General features: G+C 41.8%; 1 protein-coding gene across 4 annotated transcripts in view; it reads left to right on the plus strand.

Annotated features, from left to right (window-relative positions):
- Positions 1–20,696: 20,696 nt before the first annotated feature.
- Positions 20,697–26,864, plus strand: part of CREB5 (cAMP responsive element binding protein 5) — a 413,326-nt gene continuing 407,158 nt past the window's right edge. For 3 of the 4 annotated variants that reach the window (XM_029233942.1, XM_029233945.1, XM_029233944.1), the window contains exon 1: positions 25,352–25,406. The gene's annotated coding sequence lies outside the window, so the exon portion shown is untranslated. Of the gene's footprint in view, positions 20,791–25,351; positions 25,407–26,864 lie in introns of those variants that run through there. The other variant, XM_029233943.1, reaches the window with a different exon arrangement.

Here is a 26,864-nt window from a genome sequence, read left to right on the forward strand (position 1 = left end):
AGAGCCACTTGTCTTAGGGGCTGGCATGGGAGGAACTGTACCCGTTTTTTGGATCTTCTTTCTGGCAGTGTGACCTTGACTCCCATAATTTCTTTGAATCTCAGTTACCTCCGATAAAACCAGGGAACGATGAAACCTACCTCATAGGGTTGTTCTGAGGACTGAGATAATATTTGTGAAAATGCCCAGCACTAGTAAGTGGTGGTTATTCAATAAGCCTCCTGTGCACCCGCCAGGAAATCAGTTTTATCTTTAGCTAGAGTTTTAGAATGAGGCCTTAGCAAAACTATGGAGCAGAACATTTGTCTGTAGAGCCTCCTCTGATCCTGGTTCTAGAAACTTTCTTTTTTCCCCATGGCCTCCTTCTTTCTCCTCGACCTAGAATCTTGGCCTCTCTTTACCCTTTTGAAATTCATTTCCATTTATCAATCAGATGGAAGAGAGGAATGTGCTAATCGAGATTAGTTTACAACTAAGCTTCACGTCTTAAGAGTTTTCAGAGTGAGACGCAATTTACCAGTATTTGAACATCCTTTAGCCCTCAAGAGGGAAGGGAAGGGAACCCACACATATTGAGTGCCTTCCTCAGAACAGGCAGTTTGCTCTCCTTTTTGTGCTCATTTAATCCTCAGAAGAGGTGCTCCTATTACCCCATTTTAAAGGTGAGGAAATCAATGGTGGAATTTAAGAAACACCATCAGATGGTTGGGAAGTGGAATATTTTTCCCAGAGCCCCTCAAAACATCACATTGGTTTCAGATTTTGATTTCCCATAGGGTTAGTATAGATTCTTGGCAGAAACAAACAGAACAAAAAGTTTGTTTTCATATCCATGCTCTATCTCTGCCTCGTTGAGGGCCATACAAAACTACCTCTACTTGTGGTTGAAGAAAACCATATATACCACAGCAGAATGAGCTATATGGGTTTGCTGACTGGTCAATTCCTAATAAAAATTTGACTTTTTCTTAACCCACCTATAACCTATTATTAGATAATAATTACTCCTAAGTACAAAACAGAACTGTATTGAGGTGGATATTTTCTCCCAGGGAGGAAGTTGGTAGAGGTTAAATTTTGCTTACCTCTTATTAGTCACAGGCAAAAAGTCCACCGAGGACCCCAGGAAAAATAAGATGGAATCCAGGTGATAAGGTCTTAACCTCTTCTTGTGCGCTTGGTCTAGTTTCACTTGCTCACAGGGTGCCGCATGCAGAGGCCCTGCATCAACGGCCCTTCACACCACAGCTCTTGGCATGAAAACGCCGGGCCTTACCCCTCAGCTCCGTGACCGGGTGCAGAAGCGCCGAGCACAACACTGCAGTTCAAGATGGCGGCGGCTGGGAGACGCTGCTCCCGGCCTGTCAGTCTCGCGAGAACTCCCCCGGAAGGAGAACCCTAAGAAGCAGCCCCACCCACAGCCTGCTGGGGAGGGGAGGGTATGTGTTCTAGAGTGTGAGCTCACATCTCCATTCTCTGATCAAAGAATAAAACTTTGCTTTGCTTCGGAACTGAACTAGGTCTCGTTCTACAGGTAAGAGCTACACCAGGCAGGAGGACCCTTATGGAGTCTGACTTGAAAGTGTCAGTAACATTATTACATTATTTGCATGAACATTAATAGTCTACTGTTCATTGCATAATGTTCTGGAAGACAGTTCTCAAAATGACAACTCGTTATTCTATCATCTCCTGCTCTCCAAAGCCTTTCCTGCCCTGCCCTCACCTGAAAAATCTCTCAGCCCCTGTTGGTGCGCTCACAGCACTCATTTGTAATAGCACCTAAAACGCTGATTAGCTTACTTGTCTGTCTCCCCACAACCTATCCCCATTAAGCAATATACTTGTCAAAGAAAGGGGTCAGTGTTTTATTCAGCTTTGTTCTTTCCTCCTGAGTTACCAAGAAGAGAGAAAACTAAATTTTATGAATCCGTGGAAATTGCCTGGCTGTCTGAAAGAGGGAAGGAATGTGAAGAGGTGTGGGGAGCAAGGCTGGGTAATTAGGCCTTGAAAATGAAGCAGAAGGATTTATGCGTAAGGTCGATGCAGCAGGGAGCCGTGTAGAGCGTCGTGGAGTGAGTGGTGTGGAGCTGAAGGCAGAACGAGGCGCAGACTGTACAGAATGAATCCAAGCTCCAACCTGTGAGCCTGCCACTGGATACAGACATGGGATACACTCAGAGCTATGTTAGGTGCGTTCATATTAATGGTGAGAAAGAGGGGACCCAGAGAAATGAGGACGAGGTGAGAATCAGAGGGAGAAAAATATCACTCCAAAGCTTCTACATCAGATAATTAGCCGAAGAATGGAAAAGGTAGTTGGAAAAGGGTAGCAATTTGGGGAGTACAGAAGCTGGGGAAGGAAGTTAGGATACATTTCATTAGTTGGATTTCTCTTTCTTTGAAGTGTTAAGTGGGCATACAGATATCTTAAAATTTAAATTCTGCTTTTTCCTAAAAGTATAACTTAAGGGTGAAATAACCTCATCACTCTTTATATTTTAAGGTGTCCTTATTTTAGATATTATCAATGTAGGCTTTAATTCTCTCTGGAAAATGAATACTTTCCTGGGTCCCATGGGAGTTGTTCCTTGTGGCATTTGCACAGACGACCATCTGAGCTGAGTGCTTGTTACATGGGATGAAATATTGTTTAGGGTTAGCAGGGAGACATTACAGGCCACCCACTGGACACCCTGAGAATGAAAAATAGGCCAAAGGTCTCGTGTCTTTAACTGGAAAAGTACAATTGCAAGATTAACAACAGCAACCCCAGTGTGCGTTACTGCTAGTGGAAACAAGCGTATGATATCATAACAGAGGAAGAAAAGGCAGCAAATTTGCTTTCAAAGCCCAACATGTGACAGCTTTACAATCGTCTTTTGAATGGTGTCTGTATTGGTTTCCTATTGCTGCTGTAACAGATTACCACGAAATTTAGTGGCTTAAAATTATGCTGCCTATCCAAGTATTGCAGCATTATGCTTCCAATAAGAGTTCCCACCCTTACCCTACAGATAACCAAGAATGAACAAGCATTAGAATCTTCATATTTGAATGCAGATCATTTCATTTTAAAAAGAACCTGAACTGTTAAAGTAGTTACCTCTCCTAACCTAAAAAACAAAAGAGATTATTCATTTAATATCTTGGAAACGTTCTGTTTACTAGCTGCTGTCTGACAAGGAGATAAGTTTAGTAATCATTAGAGAGACACAGCATACTTGGTGCAAACAGAAAAGCAGGACATCAAAACAAGGCCACTTCAGTATTTTCCAGTTTTTATTTTTCCTACTGAAGTAAATCAAAAGAGTTAATCTGAGTTCCTGTGAAACCCTTTGCCATTGAATGCTGTGACTGACTGAAACTTAAATTTGTAAATTTCCTTGTTGTTAAAACTAAAATAATTACATAGGAAAAATTCGAATTGTACCTCTCTTTATCTTAATCTAGAGATCTTTAATATTCCAGATTTACTGAAAAATACCAAACCAGAGTTTATGTAATTAAGATTTCTCTCTTAAAAAAACAACAAAAGTATTAACATTAGTTTTCTTTCAGAAGAGTCTTTCACTGATTATATGCACCTGTATTTTTTAAAATAAATGTATATAATAGTTTAAAAGAAACAATGATAAAATAGCACTACAACAAACACATGCACTTAGTTGACTTTTAAACTACATAAATATATATTAAATAGTTGAAAGATAAAGAGTATTTATGTCCTCTGAAAGCAATTCTTACTTGGAAGCAGAGTTGTCTTTTTAAGACAGATTAAAAAAAAACAATCAAGAATCTTGCTCATGGATAATCACCTTTGCTAGTTAACCCAGTAACCACAGACATGATTCCTGTGCAGCTTTGTTAAACTAAACTGTTCTCCTTTGAAGTCAGTGGCAGAAGCCTTGTGCATGAGAATGAAAAAAGAGAGTAGATGGATTTTTATAATCATTTTTAAAATAAAAATATGAATATTACAAAAAACAAAATAATAGATACAGAATGTTAGCATTGCATAGATATAATACAGTCTAGTGAGTATCCAGCTAATTCTTCAAAGCCCCTGGGTGCACCCCAGCTGGTAGGAATCTCCTGCCCTCACATCCACCAGAAGAGCTCCATTCAAAATGATTTATATATTTACATACATATATTCATATATCTGTGTATCTGCTTACTCTGATCACTCACCTTGCATCTAACATAATATTGTTGTCCACTATTTGGGGGCCACCTTTTTCTACTTTCCTGATCTAAACATTAATATTATTGTTTTATACAGTCAGTGTTTGTTTAGATTCACGCACTTATTTGCATTTTCTTTGTTTATCTTCCTTTCTGGCATCTCAGACCTTCCTTCCATGATCATTATCCTTTCTGAAGTTTACCCTTCAAATTTCCTTAACTGAGGGTCTTCCGGATATACTGCATCACCGATGCAGTGATATACTACATCACTTTTAGGAATGTCTTTATTTCACCCTTGTATTTTTGCTGTATGTAAAATTCTAGGTTGATTGTTTCTCTAAACATTTTGTAGATTTTATTCCACTATAGTCCGCTCTTTTTTGTGGCTGTTGAAAAGTCTGCTGCTAGTTTAACTATTCTTTTATGGATAACCTGTCTTTTTCCCTCTAGGTGCTTTCAATACTGTCTTTAAGTCTTCTTTAAGTCTTTGGTGTCTTGCAGCTTTGCTGTGCTGGGTCTTCATATGAGTTTCTTATTATTTATCCTCCTTGGGATTTGTGCTTTCTGAATCTGAACATTCATGTCTTTCATCTGTTCTCAAAAATTCTATGCCATTATTACTGGAATTTTCTTTGAAATCATCATGAACTTCAATTAGACATTTATCAAGTGTCTTATTTTATCCTTCATTTCTCATATTCTTTCACAGTTACCATTTCTTTGTCTCCCCCTCTCTCTCTCTCCTGTGTTTTGGTTAATTTCCTGAGTGTTATCCTCCATTTTGCCAACTTGTTTTTCAACTGAGTAACCTATGAAGTTATCCATTGTGCTTTTAAATTACATTTTTAGTTTTTAAAATATTTGGTTCTTTTTCAAATCTGCCTAGTATTTTAAAGTATCACTACCTTCTTGAGTTTTTAATTCTGTATTTATTTCATGAACATTTTATACCTGGTTATTTTATGTTCTGTATCATCCATTCCAATATTCAAAATTCTTGGTGGTCTAATTCAGCTGTTATTGTTTCTGCTGACTCTCACTCATGGGACCTGTTTCCCCATGTACTTCATAATTTTGGATTTTGAGTGCCTCTTCAGCTTTATCTGTAGGAATCCTGCAAGACCTGAGTTGAGGGTGAGTCCCTCAGAGGGAATCTGTGTTTATCTCTGCCAGGCCCTGCACGTCACTGCTCATCTGGGTCCACACTGGGTTAACTTCTTTTTTTTTTTTTTTTGCGGTACGCGGGCCTCTCACTGTTGTGGCCTCTTCCGTTGCGGAGCACAGGCTCCGGACACACAGGCCCAGCGGCCATGGCTCACGGGCCCAGCCGCTCCGCGGCATGTGGGATCTTCCCGGACCGGGGCACAAACCCATGTCCCCTGAATCGGCAGGTGGACTCTCAACCACTGCGCCACCAGGGAAGCCCCTGGGGTAACTTCTTGACCTGAGGTTTCCTGGACTGCACAGGTAGTATCAATTTAACCCCAAATTTTCAACAGGCTTGTGGTTATAAATTTTCAGGGAAGATGTAATATTCCAACCCAGAGCCTAGGCTGAGACAGAAGACTTCCTTGTTGTTTCCCTTCACGTGGTTTAATTTGGAAGGTGCATCCTTTCATTATTCTGGCTTTACATGAGGGCTTAGTTCCAATTCCCCATCTTGCTTTGGCCCCGGTGTGGCCATTAAAATCTAAGCCTCTTGGTTATAAAGATTGGCAGGATAGACTCAGATTCAGCTAACACCTGTTTTGCAGCTCTCTTCAGTTCAACTATTTGTTTACCCTTCCTTACTTAATAGCTCAACTATTAAAACGATGTTTATGATATTTCATCCAGCATTGCTGGGTACCCAGTTCTAAATATTTCTCCAAACAGGAGTTTCTCATTATTTTTTTCTGATGAAGAAACTAAGGCCCAGAAAAGTTCATTGACTTTAAAAAGGCACAGCCAAGTGGTAACTAAAACTGAGCCTCTGAACTCCTTGTTCATGTCTTCATGGATCACACAAAATAATAGTGCTTCCACTCTTAGAGCTGGCGTTTGTTGTGTCACTCCTAGTAACTCTTGAGATAACTCTGAAATCAGAAGTCAATTTCCCCCAAATAGTGATAACTTGCTAAAATAAGGTGAGATTAAATCACTGTCACAAGGTCATTCGATGTATTACAGCTGTGAGATAAGAAGCCTGTGTTTCTGACTTCCAAGGCTGTAGTGACATGAGTAGAAAATTTAGTTGTAATGATTTCTTAAAGCAGGTCTTGGCATCTGAATCTGGATTTGGAACCACTGATCATGGAGAGGAACAATCCATAGTTATGAAACAGACACATTTTTAGGATTCATAGAGGTGTATCTTATCAGCATCCGGACTTTCTCACATGCAAAAGCTCCAAGTTAAGCATCTTTACTGCATATTAGGAAAATATGCATAATTTGAAATATATGTGTATTAATTATTCATTTTAAAAAAAGGAAACACTATTAAAAGGAATCTGAGTAATACTGTACAATACTGCAACTAGCAAATCTTAGAATAGGGAAAGCAAATATGTTTTTGAGGTTTCAATATAAAGAAAGAAAAGACATTTGGAATTTCAGCGATCCTGTCTCAAATGACTGCATGTTAACAAACCACCACCACCACCACCACCAAAAAAAGAAAAAAAATATATATATATATACACACACACACACCAATATAAAATGACCTAGGGCTATCAGCTGTGGTTTTGTTTTGCTTCATTCCAAATTCCTAAATCTCCATTTGTCATCCGAATTTCACATTTTTTTTCAATTTTATCAATTTTATTCAATTTTCATCTTGTTCTCAGACGGTGTTCACCTTATTAGCATTTTTTCAAATGTAAGAAAACCGAAGTTGTGGGTTTGAAACTTCCTGTAGAGGGCGCTATTGATATTGTCAACTATACTAAACATTAAAAAAATACATGGTTCATAAACTATAGTCTCTGCTTAGAAGTCATTAAGTTGATATTTGGGAGAGTCGCATGAAACCAAAACTCTAAGCAGACTAATAACTCTTAAGCTGTTTAAAACTTGTGAAACCAGCGTTCCTCTGCTGCAGGCTTTTTAACGCTGGAGTCTGAACGTTCTCTCCCCTCCCCCTTTATTATTTAATGGACAATTCCTCTTCTGGTCTGTATTAACAATGGTGCTTGGAACTCGGCATCGATAACACACTGTATGCCCTGTTGTGCTCCATGTTGAATGATTTGTGTGTCTTTGAGAAAGTCCAGCTTCTCTTCTTAATCTGGTATCCTGGAGGCTCTGTAATTTACTCCCACGGTTCCCTGCCATAACGTATTTCACGTCAAGTGGAAGGTCCTCTTTTTTTTTTAACTCTTAATAGAGATATTTTGAAACAAAGACAGAGGGCAAAGAGGATCTTCTTAGGGTATTAAATGAGAACATAACCATAGCTTATTTTTCTTTTGTATTATGAGGCAATTGATGATTGCCTGGGGCTTTGTGGATGAATCAGACTTTTAATAAGTTTCAGTGAGAACAGTGTTCACGAAGATAATTAATTGCTCTGCTGTGTGAAAGCTCATGTAGATAGTGTTTTATTCTACTGTGTAGACTGTTCATAAAAAAGCACACAATTCTTTACTACAGGAATGCTTATCGGCCTACCTTCACAGAAAATATTACTTTTCTTTTTTTAAAAAAAGAAATCATTAATAACCTTATTAAACCAGAAATGAAATACGTTACTGATCATCCTCCAAAAGTGGCACTGAAATCTTTTCTTTTGGAGGATCTGATGTCTTGCACATATTGTTTACAAAACTCTTCTGAATGCTGACAGACACCTCTCTTCTTACTACTTTTAACCTTGGAGTTTTGGCAAAGTGCTTCTTTTTCCTCTACATTACTTGGGTGATTTCAAACCAGAAAAATTCTTTGTCCAATCCTTACCCTGTCTCTGTGGCAGCATTGTAAGGGACTGTAAGAAAATGACTTCGAAAGCGTCACTTGTTAATACAGAGGGTTTTTCTCCTGATGGCTACAATTTACATGCCAGGGGCCCTATAAGCCCTCCAGCATTTTCTTGATGCTATGAAGGGAAAGAAAAAAAAAAAAAAATCAAAGTTTCTTAGAGTCTGGAATGCTTTCCCTGGCAATTCACAACAGAGTTCAAGTCAAGTTTATGATTTGGACTCAAACTTAAACTTTCTTTATGCATTTTTAACTCTTTGAAAGAGAGGCTGAAGATAATATAGTATGCATTACATGTCTCGTGCTATATTTGTTTTATTATTGATTGAATTTTTTAGTCTTTGCTGATAACTTTGTTTTTTAGATTTTTTTTAAATAGAGAAAACAATCCGCTTAGAGTCTCATCCGTCACATTAATGTGTTTGCTGTTAATTTTTTTCAGTTAAAAATTATTTATAGGATAAAACTATATTTGTATCATCACTTGGTTTTCTGTTCTAATTTGGTGTTCTGTTCAAATTTAGTATTATATCATAATTTTATCAAAACTTTTTTTATATGTGTCACTGTGGTCTTCAGACTTCTTATAGATTTCCGTAAGTGCAATTTACTTGTGGCCTCAGGAATTATGCATTGTTCTCACGTGTAAGAAGAGAGTAATCACACCTCTCTCAAAGGGCAATGTGAGGATTAAATGACCTCATCTGAATAGCCTAGCACAGTGCCTGGCACATAAGCACTCAGTAATGTTTCTCCTTTTTCTCCCTCTTCTTTCCCTGATCTTAATTGGCTTTCATTTGTCACCACTAATATGCCATTACATGGTGCAGAATGAATCTTTTGGAACATAATTACATGAGAAAATAAAACTGATTTAAAATATTTTCATGCTTTCCAATATAATCATAACATGAAATAAATAAAATCAGATCAACTGGCCTAGAGAAAACTCTGTGCCACGAGTTTTGCTGTGCTGTAAGGTCTACTCCAATTCCAGTGGGCAATCAGTTAGTGGCCTGCAGTGCCCCCTTTGGTGACAGCTGCCTATCAGACACTCTTAATTCACCAAGTATTTCTGTGGCTTCAGGAGTGATTGGATGTGGTTCTTCTCATTAAATATCAGAACAACAAATGACTCCCATCTCTTTCTCCTTTTTTTCATTTATGTTTTTCTACTCTAGGGTTGTTAGCTCTTCACCTTTACTGTTCTAAGGAGAAATTGTATTTTCTGTGTTTTGGGGTGTGTTTCTCAGTAACCTTTGCATTCCTAGCCAGGGTCCATCCAGAAAGCATCCTTCCTCTCCTAAAGTGGCTGTTTTGGGAATATCCAAAGAACCCTCTTATTCTCCCCATTCTCCATCAGAGGGGCTGCACTCAGCTTCAGAAGATTCTGGCTTCTGGGACTCCATGCCATGGTTGCCTCTTCTTTGATTCTCGAGTGGAGGGTTTATTCTACACACCATGCTCTTGCTTTTGGCAGCCCAGTATTATATGTGACTATTTTGTGGGTTATACAATATTTCTCTTGTAGGGTTTCACCCTTGGGTCTTTTTAAATTCACTCTTGCCCTTTACCAATCATAGATCAATTTTTCCATTGTGCATCTAACCCTTCATAGAATCTTAGAATTTCAGTGCAGAGCAAGCTTACAGTTTATCTAGTCACATCCTCATTTTCATAGGTGCAGGAAAGGAGGCTGGGAGTGCTGAAGGGATTTTCTAGGTACAGGTGACACCTTAGTCCCGTAACTCAGACTTTGTCTGTCTCATGATGCTGCTTCAGCTTTAGTGAGTTCACGCTTAATGCTGTTTTTTTGTTTACTCATTTGTTCTTTTTAAGTATAGCAATCTTCCTCAACCCACAAAATAGTGATGCCTTTTAGCCAAGAAACATCAAATATTTCTATTGGATCTGACTCTCTTCTCAGAAACCTTGTTTCCTCAGACTCTGCATTTCATAAAGAAAGCAACAAACTTAAAGTTTTAGATTTTCAAACATCTCTCCTCCTATCCCTTCTCTCTGCTACATTTCCACCCATCTCCCCACTTGTTTCAACTTTTCTTGGTTACTTTGATATTCTGATGATTGATTATGGATTCTGGTCTCATTACTATTTCTGTTAGATCTTAATTACCCTTTCTCTGCTTTCTCCTAGTCTTGTAAATGTGATGTAAATTAACGTCAACTTCTGGCTTCCAGTCCAGTATGTAGAGAGCTTGGAAGTCATCAATCCCATCCTCACAACTTAAAATTAACAACCATCTAACAGAAAATGGTTTGTTCAAAATAATAATAGCAACAATATATTGGGTAATTATAGTTTATGGATAAGAGAAAGGAAGGCAAATTTATAAGGAGGAATTGGGAATTCTCTGTTATAATGTGCCTGGGCTACTCGTGAAGTGGTATAGTGTTAACATGGACTTGAATTAAGATGTAAACAAATGTATATTGCAAATTCTAGGGAAACCACAAAATTTTGTTTTAAAAGTATAATTGATACGTTAAAGAAGAAAGAGAAAATGGAATCATATAAAATGCTCAATTAAAAGCAGAGAAAGAAGAAAAAGAGTGGCAGACCAAAAAAGGAACAAAGAACAAGCAACAAATATAAAGAAGTTGCAAATATGGTAGATATAATTCCAGCTACATCAATAATCACTTTAAATGTGAACAGTCTAAACACACCAATTAAAAGAGAGCGACTGTGAGAGTAAATAAAAGAGACAAGCCCTAACTATATGTTGTCTGCGAGAAATGCACTTTAAAGACATATATAGATTAAAAGTAAAGGGATGGGGAAAGATATATCATGCTAACACTAGCCAAAAAAAAGAGCTGGAGTAGCTATATTAATTTCAGATTAATTACTCCTTAACATAAGTAATGTAGTCTTGTGGAGAGTAAGATATTATTTAGAAGTCTTTGCTTTCTTCTCATAAATTCCATATGAAGAGAGAGTCCCCCATCTTTCAACATTGGGCACAGACTTCACTTGTACTTGACTGTGCCCCCTGTAATTCAGTGATATGCCGTGTCTGTTGAGTGTTCAGGTCTGATTTGGTTTCACCATGGATCAAGCATTATTGCTCAAAATTTTGTCAGGAAAAGAAGCCTGTTTGGATATTCCTCTTCTAACCCTTGCACTTTTATTTGTTTACGTAGAGGAAGTACAAAAGAATTATCATACATTCCTGTTTTGTTTTAGCACATTTGTTGGTTTTATACCTTTTTTTAATTGGAGTGACTTTTATGTATTTGGAAATGTTCACCAAAGTTATCTTCCTTCCTACTTTGAAAGGATAGAGCTTCTCTCTCTTCTCTGAAAGAGTAAAAGGACTGAAATTACTTCCCTGGGGGCATTTAAGAGGAAACTATTTGGAGGTGAAATTCACCATGTACCTGGGAACATTGTCTAAATTTTCCTTGGCAAAGGGCCTATATCAGGCTCTTCTCATGGAAGATAAACACAAACCCTTTTAAATGAGGTCTGCTGATCTCATCAGAATCTCAGATTCCAAGATTCAACTAGCTTGGGGTACTCACCTACTCTCCAGGGGAACAAGCCCACTCCAAAGCAGGATACAGCCATTTCCATTAGCGGTCAAGGGCAGTTTCTCTCCACACTGGCTTTGCAGTATGAACTTCCCTTTTATATAGTCTTCATTGAAGTGACATGATTTAGAGTGGGTGAAGACGAACATTTGTTAGGAACAAAGTAAAGGAAGAAGGAGAGGCCCTGCCTTCTTACTGACCTTCCTGGTGTTTCTGTTTTCAATTTTCCTTCATGCTACAGCCTTGGTACATGTCAGGACAAGGTTGGTGTTAACCAAGGTTCCCCGGACTCTTTTCTTTTTCCACTGGCTCAGCTGGGTAGCAAATATCTGACTTGCACTCCAGGTTGCAACAGGTTGGTCTACATTGTGTACTACATGCAGTGGGATGTGCTCCAATTACAAAGAACACCCTAAACAGCCCTTAATTTCAATAAAGACATAAAACCCTTTTTCCTTACTGGGGCCAAGAGTGTCAGACCAAAGGAGGTATTCTATGAAATGATCTGTAACATAGGGCAAGGGGTTCCTTTTCCATTTTTTCTTTTTTCCTGTAACAACTCTAGGCAAATTCCTCAGAAATCAGATTGGCAAAGGCAAACAAGGGGTGGGCTGGAGCTCTGGAATTTGGGCTTGCTGAATGCATGCCATTCCCTTGCCACGCAGCACAAATTGATGCCAACTGCAGAAAATAAAGATCCAAGTCAGAAGAGCAATGCAGGCACAAGGTAATCATCAGCTCAATTAAACTGGTCATTCCACAAATAACCTGGAAACAGCAGGATTGCCAAACAATCTCCAGCCCCTGAAACATTTGCAAATGAGCATGACAACTGAGATTTTTCTTTCTTTGTAGCCATACACTGTCACATTTTAATGATGGATTATAGACATGGGCTTTTGGCAGCAGACTGTAGCAAACATGATTCTACACTTATTTTCTTCTAATCAGAAGATACAAAGGCTTATACATATATATGGCACTGTGCCCCAGAAGGAGTTAGATAAAGCTCTAGAAAGAGAAATGTGGGATGATGGGAATGTACATACACTTTCCCTTCTTTTTGAATGCAGGGCAGATATGCTTTTATTGTCATAAGATACCTTATCTTTTGTTTTATTTTACATGGTATTTTTGCACCTGTTGGGGATGTTTATAATAAAATATAAAACTAACTGGTATAGCATATGTATCTAATTCTATACTATATACTAATCTATATCAGTGTCATTTAAAAATGGCAAATTAAACGTATTTTTCATAAACTAGTAATATAATCTCTCAATGTCATAAATATGAAAGTAACATGTTATTTCAATAGTCATGATGTCAGGAAGATATTATTTAGGAACTTAATGAGATCAGAGACTTACTGCACAGAAAAAATATATTTTTTTCTGTATGTTTGCTGTGTCTGTTCTACTTTGTTCAATCATTTTAATTGCAATTTCTTTTTATTTTTAAAACAGGACCATAACTCTTGGATGCTATTATTTCTTTTTATTTTTGGCAAGTTGAAGAATAGCAGGTAAGACTGTAAGAATGAAGCCACAACTTCTGTATTCTTCTGTTTTGTCCCTGTCTTGATCTATCTTTGTCTCCTTTTCCCTTCTCTTCCTCTCTATGTTCTGGATTTACCTTTATTCATTTCACTGGGCTGTGAGTACAAAAAGAGGAAAAAATCTGGGTCTCTTTTTATGAAGACAGATTACCTTATGATACATTTAAAATGCCACGAGGATATACATTTTCTCGAAGTGTTTTCTTGTTCAGGACGGTACCTTGGACTGGAGGGATAAATAATATATGGAAAATGATACCCCAAAAAGAACTTATTCTTAAACAGCAATGTAATAAATCAAAAATACAGAGAAAAAATGTGGATCGGAAAAAAGTCCATAGCTTTGGTTTAGGTCCCATATGTGTGGATGTGTGACATGCATCAGTGGGATAAACAGTGCCTGGTGGCTGATTTACAGAGTGGGATTCCTCTCCAAAAAGGCAGCCATTTACCCCTTGACAATGCAATGAGTGATGGCTGCTGTATTCCAGAAGGATCTATTCGGGAAGCAAAATTTAGGATAGGGTAGGACCAACACAAAGAGATGGGGAGACGTAGGACCCCATCTGCCTGGATCTCTTGGGTTGGAGCCAGCCTCTTGAGGATACAGTGGCTCCCTCTCCTTCCAGTTTGTGGGATATTGAGGATTTACACTAAGGAAACCCATAACTGCCATAGCTGCCCCTTGGTCAGTTTATTTGGATTAGTGAATCAAGATAGAAATGGTTCCTCTTTTTTTTTTTGGGGGGGGGGGTGGGGCGCGGTTCGCGTCCCTCTCACTGTTGTGGCCTCTCCCGTTGCGGAACACAGGCTCCGGACGCGCAGGCTCAGCGGCCATGGCTCATGGGCCCAGCCGCTCCGCGGCACGTGGGATCTTCCCAGACCGGGGCACGAACCCGTGTCCCCTGCATTGGCAGGCGAACTCTCAACCACTGCGCCACCAGGGAAGACCTCCTCTTTTTTTTTCTTTTTTTTTTGCTGTACGCGGGCTTCACTATTGTGGCCTCTGCCGTTGCGGAGCGCAGGCTCAGCGGCCATGGCTCACAGGCCCAGCCGCTCCGTGGCATGTGGGATCTTCCCGGACCGGGGCACGAACCCGTGTCCCCTGCATCGGCAGGCAAACTCTCAACCACTGCGCCACCAGGGAAGCCCCCTCTTTTTTTTTTTTTTTTTTTTTTTTTTTTTAAACTGATTCATCAGCCTAACATAAGACCTTGGTCTTCATGTTTAGCAATTAGAATTACCACGGATGAGTTCAGTAATGGTAAGTCGGCAATGCTGAGGCTTGATTTGTGCCCTCACAATCCTACCTTTGCCACAAAGCCTCCCATTATTCTGGAAATATTCCATGGCTGCTATTCCTTTACCACACAAGAACCTACTCACAAAAAGAAAACACTAAAATCTGAGTTTAATTCAAGTGCACAATGAAGGAGAAAATGGTAGAACCAGTCAAAGCAGTTAGACTCTGGTATTTAAGCCTTGGGCTTTAACCTCAGGTTTCACGAGTTCAAATCCCATTTCCAGGGGGAGAGGAAGTGAGGAATTACTGTCTAGAATGTACAGAGTTTCCATTTGGGATGATGAAAAAATTCTGGAAATAGATAAACAGTGGTGATAATTACACAACAGTGTAGATGTAAGTTAATGCCACCAAATTGTATACTTAAAAAGGTAAGTAATTTTATGTTCTTTCTATTTACCACAAATAAATGCTGGTGAGGATGTGGAGAAAAGGGAACCCTCCTACATTGTTAGTAGGAATGTAAATGGTGCAGCCACTATGGAAAACAGTATGGAGACTTCCCAAAAAACTGAACACAGAACTACCATATGATCCAGCAATTCCACTCCTAGGTATTTATCCAGAAAAACAAAAAAAACAAAAAAACCCCACTAATTCGAAAAGATACATGACCCCAACATTCATAGCAGCAAATTATTTACAATTGTCAAGATATGGAAGCAATCTAAGTGTCTATCAACAGATAGACAAGGATAAAGAAAGGATAGAAAGGATAAAGAAGATGTGATATATATATACACAAACACACACACACACATATATGTACACACACAATGGAATACTACTCAACCATAAAAAAGAATGAAATTTTGCCATTTGCAATGACATGGATGGACTTGGAGGGTAGTATGCTAAGTGAAATATGTCAGACAGAGAAAGACAAACACTGTAGGCTATCACTTATATGTGGAATCAAAAAAATAAAACAAACTAGAGAATATAACAAAACAGAAACAGGCTCACAGATACAGAGAACAAACTGGTGGTTACCAGTGGGGAGAGGGGAGCAGGAAGGGGCAAGACAAGGGTAGGGGATTAAAACGTACAAACTACTAGGTATAAAATCAATAAGTTACAAGGATATATAGTATAACACAGGGAATATAGCCAATATTTTATAATAACTATAAATGGAACATAACCTTCAAAAATTGTGAATCCGCGTTTTGTACACCTGAAACTTATATAATATTATACATCGACTATATCTCAATTAAAAAAATGCAGAAAAAAATCCCAGTTTCACCTCTTGTCAGCCATTTAGGCAAGTAGCTGTACCTCTCTATAATTCAGTTTCCTCTAGAATGGAAGAGGATAATAGTGATATTAGCTTCACAGGGTTATTCTAATTGAATGAGATGTGTGGGACAGACTTACACTGATTCCTAACAATCAGAGTTAGCTGTTGTTTGATGATTTATGAGTGTGAATTCTGTCATTAAAATCTCTTGCATCTGTAGTAGGATTCTTTGTGGAAACCATCAGTTTTAGTTCTGCTTATAAGGCAGACCTACATCTGTTTGAGATCTCATGTAAGACTTTAATTACTCTTAAAAGATGCCCCTATTGATAAGAGTGTGGGGGCGGGGGGCCCTCTTGCTGCTTGTAAGCCGGACACTAATTGGTGCTACCATTCTGAAAGGCTATCAAGCAATATGGCAATATGGAACAACATTCAAAACATGCATAGCCGGTGAACCTGCAACACCATTTCTATGAAAAGTAGTCACATATGTGTGTTCAAGTAAGAGGTATCCATTGTAGCACTGATTATAATAGCAACAAACTGGAAACTATATGAATATCTATTCATAGTCAATTGATTAAACCCAAAAATGGAATCCTATATAACCATGAAAAAGGATGATGCCACATTATAATATTCCTATAGATACATGTCACAATAAATTGTAAAATTTAACACCAATTTATGGGAAAAGGCAGTTTGAGAACAGAGTATGTAGTCTGACCACATTCATGGAATTTATGCTTACATGTATGATACAATTTCTGAAAGGACAGTCATCAAACTTTTATAGTGGTTATCTCCAGATGGATTATAGGGAGAAATTTACTTTGTTTTAAACACTTCTGTATTACTTGAGGTTTTTACAAGCATGTATTACTTTCATAATGTGCAGAAATAATAAAAATATTTCCATTAAAAAAATGAAAGAGAGACCATAAGGGACCTCTTTGGCTATGGAGAGAAAGAACAAGCCCTCAAGGTGTTATTCTAATTTAAACCTTTTATTTTTATGTAGCATCCCCGAGATCTGAGTGCATAAAAGGAAACGGATGAACAACTACTGCAGTGACAGCAATAAATAGGGTCCCAGCAATCTTAATTATCTTTGCATCTGTCTTCCTCTGGCAAATTCAGTCAGTGTTTTGAGTATCCTTCCAGTCTCCATACCAGTGACCTCCACCTTCTTTGCCTTTGCTGATTTGTCTCCTTAGTGGAGCTAAGGTCAAAGCCTCATTCAGCAGCCCACTCTCATAATAAATGCTCAGGGCAGCCATTGGCTCTCTTGCCCACAGTCCCCCCAGCACATATGGGACTTGGATATGCCTGGATCACCAATAATGGCCAGGATCTTGATATGCAGGGCCCTCTGTTCTTCATCAAACAGGTCTATTGCTCCCCCACAAACACAGGATTCAGCCTATGAAAGGATATGACTCCCACACAATGATCACTGAGAGGCGCAGTGGCTTTCAACCTCTGTGTATATATGTGTGGGTGGGTTGCTCAACAAAACAAAATAATGTTATGCAGGAGAGTGAAAGGAGAGACAAAGCATCTGGAAATAAAGGCCATTGCAGCAGGATGTGATGGAAAATGGGGATTCTGGAATCAGACTAGGTTAGAAACCCAGCTGCCTCACTTATTAGCTGTGTGGCCTTGGCCAAATTACTTAGCCTCTCTGAGTTTTAATACGCCCATCAATAAAATAGGAGTAATAACATCTTTCATCCAGAGTTGTCAGGATTCACTGAGATAAAATATATCATGGGCTTGAGCCACAGTTAGTGCTCACAAATAATAGTGTTCTTTCCTTCCCCTCAGACTTTGGCATAGCATTAAATAGCCACAGCAGTCTTGAAAATAGATGATTTTTCTAAAGAGCACAATGTTCCAGTGTACTGTTTGTACATGTTCTCTTTAAGTGTCAAGTAAGGGCAGTGTTGTGAAAGCTATAGACAGAATATTTTAAAACGAGGGTGGGGGAGCGGGGAGAAATGGGGAAGCTTTATATTTTCTAACTCCTTTAGTGGGCAATTTTCATGATTCAGATGAGGTTGAGAATAACTTTCCAGGTTTTAAATATTCTGTATCATGTAAGAATGAGGAGGAATCACAGATCAATTAGGTTTAAAAGCTACTGAAATTTTCGAGAATCATTTAAATAAAGTACTTATAAATGCTCCTAAAGAGATGAGAGTAACCTTCCACGTCAGCAGTACATGAGTTAAACATGTGGGTAACGATGATATAAAAAGAGGTGGTATGTTAAATATCAGTTCATATGAGGTGACACTCAATATTAATTTATGCAATATCAATACTGTTTTAGTCTAAATGAACCTTCCCTATATATAAAACACTCCTAATTATTGTAAAACCGTTACTTTCCACTTACCATTGATCTTTAAGGAAATTACTAAAATTTTTGGAGTGTGCTGACACAGCACTATTATTCCGGGTCATTATTCAGAGCAGGTGTCAATCTCTTTTACTTAATACTAAGGCAGGGGAAAAAAAAGGAGTAGTTTTTCATTTAATCAAGTCTCTCTTTTAAAAAATAAAAGAGGAACACATTAAGATAAGTGTAACTTTTATAGGGATGTTAACACTCTAATACCCTTTGGGATAGGTGAAGCTTTTGATTTTCAGACCAGTTCAAGAGAAAACATGAAATTTTATAATGTGGGGAATACGATAATTCCTTAAAGGAATAGGTCAAGCCATCAGCAACTGATGGCCTTCCAGATGAGGTCTCCCAAGCTGGAGCCAAGTGACCAGGTTGTCCCTTGTTAAACAACATTTCAGAGTTGACACGCACCCCGACCTCCAATGCAAGAGTATAGCATTTTAGAGCTCTACCTGTTAGGATTTTAAGAAGTGACAGCAGTAAATCTAAACCACACAAGAGTTAATAATTACACAACTGCTGGTGTAAAAAGGCATTTGTATGTCAAGACTGGAAGGGAAAATTGTGATGGTTTCAATTAGAACATCAGCCTGTGTAAAACTGCTCTGTTGCCCACAAACTCAGGGCAGATTTGTTAATCTAACTGTGCTTCAAATACAAGTGGCTTATATGAAGGCTCTTAATTTGAGGACAAATGGGATTGATTCCTTTATTCTAATCCACAGAACTGCAATATTACAGCTTACATGCAATTTTATGTAATGAACATTTGCTGAACATATTCTAAACGACATGCCTGGTGCTAAGCAGTTGACATGGATTATTTTATGAAATTCTCTCCAAAACCTTATTAAGGCATAACAGTATCTAACATTTCTTCCAGTAATTATTATGTGCCAAGCATTGTTTTATGCACTTTACATATATTAACTTATTGAATCCTTGCAATATCCTGGGAGGTAGATGCTAACATTAGCTCCATTTTACAGACGAAGAATCTGAAGTTCAGAGAGGTTAAAAACTGGCCAGGGTCACACACTTAGTAAGTGACAAAGCTGAGGCTGTTAGACCTCCTGCTCTGCTTGCCGTTACTCTGAGTATCGTGAGCGTGGATCTGGGGACATGGTGGATCTCATCAATCATGTGGCTGTATTTAGGGCTGGCTGCATAATTCCTGGACCCAGAGCTAACTGAAAATGCAGAGCACCTTGTTCAAAAGTCTGGGGAAAAGTGCCATTAAAGATATTAAGTAGAAAGGTTTTCCTCTCTCTCATAGTCAATCTCTCAACTTGTCACAGTGTTTTAAATTTACTATTTATTTTTTTGGCTTCGTCTGGTCTTAGTTGCGGCACTTATGATCTTAGTTGCGGCATGTGGGATTTTTCCTTGCGTTGCCAGGCTTCTCTCTAGTTGTGGCGTGTGGGTTTTCTCTTCTCTACTTGCACTCCTGGGCTCCAGAATGCGTAGGCTCTGTAGTTTGCAGCCCGTGGGCTATCTAGTTGAGTCATACGAGCTCAGCAGTTGTGGCGCGTGGGCTTACGCCACATGTGGGAATCTTAGGTTCCCTGACCAGGGATAGAACCCACGTCCCCTGCATTGGAAGACAGATTCTTTACCACTGGACCACCAGGGAAGTCCCTAAATTTACTATTTAATGTCGTTCAAAGTAACAAAAAATTAAAATATTAGCACTCATTTTACCATTCATCTTTATATTGTGCATGCCAGTTTTGAATGTAAATACGTTAACTTCTATATGGAATCACTGAATTCACACAAAGTATTTCACGGCTCCTATGTGCATACGTATTTTGTTCTTACCTGCACAGTGCAAATGCTGCGCAAAATGAACTCAGCTGTATTTCACTTCTTGAAGTGCACACGTTTCACCAACATTCTGCCTTCTGTTTACTTCTAAGGAAAGACTGAAAAGAAAAGCAGTAAGGGCAGCTCTATCCTTCCTTTTCCACCTATGTCATGTTCAGTTTAAGTGGTTAGTTGCCCAACACAGGGACTAACAAGAGTAAGATAGGATTCCTAAGTCTTTTGGGTGTCTTAGAGCGCCTCTGCCTTTTTTCTGAGTTCCAAGAAGGTTCTGGTTTGCAAGGTAAGCATGGTCTCTCAGGGCTCTCAGCGTCCGCCTCACCCCCATCCCACTCACCACAGAGGAAAAAGGCTTCCTTTTTAGCTGCTTCGCGTCTTACAGACTCCCATGCATCACCGGTCCAATAGAATTTTGTGAGTCAGGAAGCGCCTGGAGCGCTACATGCAAATTAGGTGGGAGGGAACAGTGGACGCGCTTACTGCACAAAGCGCCTGTCCTCCGGCGCACGCATGCTCTGTGTTCCATAGGACATGGCGCTGGTACTGGCTCGAGTGGTCTGGGACTTTCTCCTCCCTCCGCCTTGGCCCAGCTGGGCAAGCTGCTCACTGCTCTACGACTTGATCTCCTCATTGCAAATGAGAATGGGTCCAGCCACCTCATAGGATTATTGTGAGGAGTAACTGAAAGAACACACATAAAGGTCTTCGTACAAGCCTTGGCACAGAGTAAATGCTTGGTAAGTGTTAGCCAGCCGTGCTGTGGTTGTTGCTGTCTTTGGATGAGTTTTGCAGTTCCATTTATTTGAAAATATTTATCTCTTCAAATAAGACAATGAAGAAACCAGATTTATCTTAGAAGAAGATTTATCTTAGAAGAGATGGAAACTTCCCAGTGGTCCCATAGCAATGGGTTTAATCACAAACCCAGCAACAGTCTTCCTATTACCACTGTTAACTCGGTTAAGAAAAGTTTCGAATTGGGCTTCCCTGGTGGCGCAGTGGTTGAGAGTCCGCCTGCTGATGCAGGGGACACGGGTTCGTGCGCTGGTCCGGGAAGATCCCACATGCCGCGGAGCGGCTAGGCCCGTGAGCCATGGCCGCTGAGCCTTCGCGTCCGGAACCTGTGCTCAGCAACAGGAGAGAAAAGTCTTGAGTGAAAAATAAATGGGAAAGGTACCTCTAAGTCGTGTATGTATAGAAGGGACGAGGGAAAGACTTCTCTAGGGGTATATGTGTCTTTATGGGAAGCAGCTAGAGGATTGATCTTAAGCCTATGAACCTGGGGTCATTTTTTTTTTCTTTTCTTTTTAATTTTTTTTTCTTAGTGTTGCAGGCAGCAGACTCTTCCTGTTCCCTCCCCGGCGTCCCAGGTCACTGCCTATCTATGAATTCACTAGATCACAGTCACTCGAAGTGGGGTCCCCAGACACTTGCCTCAGAATCACAAATGCAGAATCCTGGGCCCAATGCCAGATCCTTGAACAGAAATCCCTGGGGAAGTCAGGGAGTTAACAGGTTACCTAAGTGCTTCTTATGCCACTAAGTTTGAGAACCTCTGCAGGAGCCTAGGAGCTGGGAAGGAGATCCCTTTTTTTTTTCCCTCCCCAGTACTGGGCAGACCTGTCAACCTTTGTTGAATGTTGGAGAAATGACTGAATCCAAAGCATGAGGCAAAAGGATTTCTCCCCATCTGAGGACCCTTGGGATGGTTCTCCTCAGGCCTCATATTCAGTGGGTAAGCACTGGTAAGGCTGTAAACTTGTTAAAATATTAAAATTCTTCCATAGGGTTAGTATATACCCACTGCTCTGACCTCTTGGCTACCCCACTGGCCCAGCTACCCAGGCCTCTTCCTTGGACTGCCCCATGATCCAGCAACTAAAGGGTTAACCTCTGGTCTAACAGGGGTCTCAACTATACTCCTTGGTCAGTGTAGGTACAAGCCAGCTCTTCATAGGTCCAATGAATGTGGTACCTTATGGGCAGGCTTGTGTCCTGCCTGTGCCCCTACCCTGTGGAGGTAGGTAGGGTGGGGGTGGAGAGGATCCTGGATGGTGGTACCCCAGCTAGTTTACCTTGACTCTAGTGTAAGGGTCTCTGTCTCCACATATCCCCCAGGCCATAATGGGTGGAATCCCAGTGGGTGAGGTGGCATTCTTGGAGGTGGTGCTGGCACCCCAGCAGGCAAATGCCCCAGGTTATGGCTGCCACCAGCTGAGGTACCCCTGTTTCTGGAAACTGCAGCCTCCATGGGACTTTGGCTGTGACAGATCCTGAAAGAGATGGGGTGAGCACGAGGCATGCAAAACTTCAAGTCCACAAATACGAGGGCTCTGTTGGCATGGTTTGACAGGCGAGAGCCTGCTTGGTACAGATGATGCATGCAGGGATTAGTGTGGGGCTAGGAGAAGTATAGGGAAACAGGTTGTCTTTTCATCTATTTGGTCAAGTTTGCTAAAATCACTGAATATCCTCCTGTCATGGCATTAGCCACATTATTTTCATTGATAAAGATGAGGGCAAGTGCTTATGTAGTATTTGTCCTGTGCCAAGCACAATTCTTAACTCCTTTGAATTAGTATAATTATCACCACCAGTCCCATTACAGAGATGAGGAAACTAAGGCCGAGAGGTTATTTAAAACTGAAGCAGCAGAGCCATGATTTGAACTCTGCCAGCCTGACATTGGAGTCCACACTTATAAACACCACCTCTCTTCTTCAGTTTACATTCAAAAAAATTGTGTGTGTGTGGGGGGGGGGACTTAGTTGGTAACAGAGATCTGGAATATATAGAAAACTGTAATACAATGGCTTAGAAACATTGTGAATGAAATTGCTGTCAGTTCTGCAGAAGCTGACAGATGAGTCAGCACCATGAACAATATTGCTGATGTGGAGAGATTATCTGCTCATTGAGACTCCAAGTAACCTAATGATTATCAAGTTATTGAGGAGATCACTGGAAAAGTTCCATGTGTGTTCCTTTGTCAACCATGGCTCGGACAGGGGCATTGTTTACCTGGTGACAGCATGTCAAACAAATGATCAGCAGCAGTTTTTAAAGACCAACAACTGATTTGGATAGTATTAGAAACTGGTGAACTACTTGCATTAAAACTCATACATATGTGCTTCTGTTTAGAGAATACTGGGAATTAAATGTTTTAAATTTATATGGTGATTAATTACTTACGGGTTTTTAAATATTTTGATTATCACCTCAGCTTTGCTTATTCAATTCTCCATTCTATTCCTTTGGTCCACACCTATTAGCTGGGAAAAAAGATAAGCCCTCAGACCTAGCACCACTACATCAAGCTGCATTCCTTTTCTGCCTCAAGCTTGCTCCTGGTCTGGCTTACACTTTTTCTTTGAGGGAGAAGGAGGTAGATTCCTGCTTTACTGGAAAAGGATGTCCTGATAATTGAGTGGGAATGTGGGCAAGGAGGCTGTTGCTTCCTTCCGTCAACCCAAGTAATTGAGCTGTCATATTTAACGTTTTATTGGTTAAGATTCAAGTTAGGGCTGGAGCCCTTCTTCTGCAATTCCTTCAGGGCCACATGTGGAAGACAGCAAATAGCAAAGTCAGTGATGAGTTCTGAATAAGGCTGTGAGAAATGAACAGTCGGCAGTCCCTGTGGTATCAAGAAACACTAAAGGCAAGAGAGTTGTTTAAACACTTAGGGAGGAAACACAAAGCTCTTCCATTTAGTATGTCAAAACCAGCTCAGAAGTATGTGACAATCCAGGCAAAGCATTACAATTTCTAGCCAGTCCAGTCATGATTCTTTGGCAAACTGCACAGTCATGGTTGTGATGCATTGGGATAAGAGGTACTATATAAATGTCAGATGTTACATAAATGTCAGGAATGATTATTGTTTGTTAATGGGATCTAAACTGTTCCTAAGCAAAGCCCCGACATCCTTAGCAAAGGTTCTAACCCATGAGAAGGTAAAGCTCAGCCCTGGTTCTAGAAAAGAGCCCAGTTGGGATTTGAGGTTTGAAAACAGGGGTTGGGGTGGTGCCGGTGCCACCACTTGATCAAGTGGCTTCAGGCCAGCCTCTTAACCTGGGGTTTGCCTTAGCTCACCTGTAAAATGGGGATAATTATAACACCTCCCCTATTTCTGCTCCTTGTGCTGGGCTGTTGTGAGAATCAAGGGAGTTAGTTCCACGTGGGTGCAAGTGCTTTGTAAAGTGTGAGCTGCCGCGAGGATGACAGTGGTCGTCTGGGATATGCTGGAATTTAGCCTATGCCTTCCCTTTGAGTCCGACTCACAGAGAGAACATCTGAATGGAAGTTAAGCTGAGGATGGTGATGGTGACTTGGCTGATGATGAAAGCGCCTGACTCCTTCTCTCAAGGAATTGTCGGGAAGATACTGCAGACCAGGGGCCCGGATTCTGCATTCTGGCTCTGGCTCTGCCACTTGCCAGCCTGTGAGCTTGGGAGAGTTACAGACGAGGCTCTGGAAGTGATCGCCAAGGGCCCTTCCGGCTCTGACGCTGAGTCTAAATCAGTCTCATCACTTGGCTCTAGCTGTGATTCACCTTCCCCCCCGCCCCCCAGGAGCAACTCTCGTTCCAGCTTCTCAGACGCGAGAAGCAGGGGTCTTGGAAAGGGTGGGGGCAGTGTATTCCAAGTGAGTGTGCACAATAAAGGAGTTATTCCTTTGGAAGTGAGGTGGAGAGGGGCGGGTGCGGGGCGGGCGGTGAAAAGGGGTGTCGAATGAGTGCTCTGAGAAGCCAGGATGCAGGGAACATTGTAATGAGGTCACGACTGTCGCAGGCAAAAAGGAGCTGGACATCTGCTGGTGGGGGAAGGGGGAGCGTCCTGCCTTTCTGTTTGGAGAAAGTCTCTTCCGGCATTCTTCAGCACCCCCTCCCCACCTCTCCCCATCCCCACACCTTTCAAACGCTACCAGGCCCTCGTCACGGGACAGCCCGTGTCTCTGCCTCTCCTCCGTGGTCCTGTCTGAAACCATGAGGATTGTTTCCAAGCTGACTCACACCACTAATGTCAGAGAGCCGTGTCACACGGCGCTGGGCTCTGCAAGCTGTTGCTTGCGCGGTCGCCACTGCCGCCGCCGCTCCCCCGCGGGTGCACCAAGGTCCGCTCTTGGGGCGGGGGCGGGGCGGGGCCGGGGCGCGGCCCGCCCCCTCGGCGCGCCGGCCCCGCCCCTCCCTCCCTCCCCCACGGACCGCAATGATTTAGAAGTTCAGGAATCCCACGTGACGTCACCGGGGGGGTGATGTAATGCACTCTAAATAGAATGTATTGTAATCTTTGCTCAGTCCAACGTGGTCCCTTCACCCGGGCTCCGCTCTTGCCTTCTCCACACTTGTTTGGTAAGTTCCTAAAAATACGGCTCGGCCACATCTGGGGCTTTTGCATTTAGACACTTTTGTTGCACTTGCCGCGGGAGCCATCTCGGGAGCGTACTTGTTTGCAGGGGTTGGTTCTCGGCAGCAGCCGCGAGGTTACTTGGTCCAGTGGGCAGGTCGCAGGGCAAGGAGTAGGGAAGATGCGATGCATTTTTTTTGGAGGGTGATCTGTGTTTGTAAACACTTTGGCGGACCAGAGGGAAGTCCGGCCTCAAATGCTGGTGGACTGTGGAATCGGCTGTGTCCTGAGGCTATCCCAGAGACCCCACGCCGTGTCCGTCCCGGAGCGCGTCTTGGTGGCCGCCGCGCCGTGCGACTGGAGGGATGCTAACGTGGAACGAGCGCCGTGTCCGCCCCGGCGTGCGTGCGTGTGTGGGAGCGCGCGTGCGTTTCCCTGACACGGGGAACAGTTATGAATCGGGGGTGTGTGTTTGCCTCCAGAGACCTGGCAAGGTGCGGAACCCTCCAGAAGTGCGGTCAAGCGGCGGCAGCGGCGGCGGCAGCGGAGACGGCGAGCCAGGAACCTCCCCCCGCGTCCCCAACTTCCCGGTGATGCGGCGGAACCCCCGGAGAAAGTTTGCAAACTTCCAGCGGGCGCGGCGAGGACGCCGGGTCACCTAGGGGGCGGACGGGCGGGCGGGCGCACGGGGGGCTAGCTCCCTCCCGGGTGCCAAGCCTGCTGCTGCCACCTCTTCCGCAGAGCTGCCCACGCAGGTGGTGGGCGCGCGCGCCGGGGGAGGGGACATCGTCCTTGGAGGGCACTTGGCTTTCACTCCAGGCGCGGAAGGCTCGAGCGTGGCGAGGCTCTCCTCGCCATCACTCCTCCAGCCGCCTCTTGCCTCTGTACGGTTCTCGCTGGCATCATTACCTCTTCCCCGCCGCTGCGCCAAATGACAGCTCCCGCTTTTGCCGCGGCGGCGCGGTGGCAGTTCTCAGGACCCGGCGGCAGAGTCTTCCTCTCCAGCAGATTCTCCACGGAATCGCTTAAAACTTTTCAAGACGTCCTTAGAGGGGCAAGACGCACAAAGGAACCAAGGAGATGTTTTCTTCCAGCGGCTGCATTCCGCTTTTCCTTTGCTATAGATTTATTTCGAGGAGGTAGTGGGGAGGTATCTGGTAGATAAAGCCTCTGATCTAGCCCACCCCAACTTTCCCTGAACGAGTGCAGCCTCCACTTGAGGCTTGTTCAAGGCCAGGAACTGAAGTGGGCTGCTTGTAGATTTCGTTGTCAGAGTCCGCTGAGTGTTTGATTTTTATTTTTCCCTCCCTCTCTGACATGTGTCAAGGAATAAAGGCTGAATACAGGTCCATTACGTCATTCTGCAGGCCAGTAAGTGTTTGATTAACAGCTTCAGATACTCAAGGGTTGGGGGCTTAGAAGTGCTGACAAAGCAACAATGCTTTCCGCCCCCAGCCCCCAAC

The sequence above is a fragment of the Monodon monoceros genome, unplaced genomic scaffold (assembly GCF_005190385.1).
Source record: "Monodon monoceros isolate NGI ecotype Baffin Bay Population unplaced genomic scaffold, NGI_Narwhal_1 Super_Scaffold_2, whole genome shotgun sequence".
NCBI classification, from domain to species: domain Eukaryota; kingdom Metazoa; phylum Chordata; class Mammalia; order Artiodactyla; family Monodontidae; genus Monodon; species Monodon monoceros.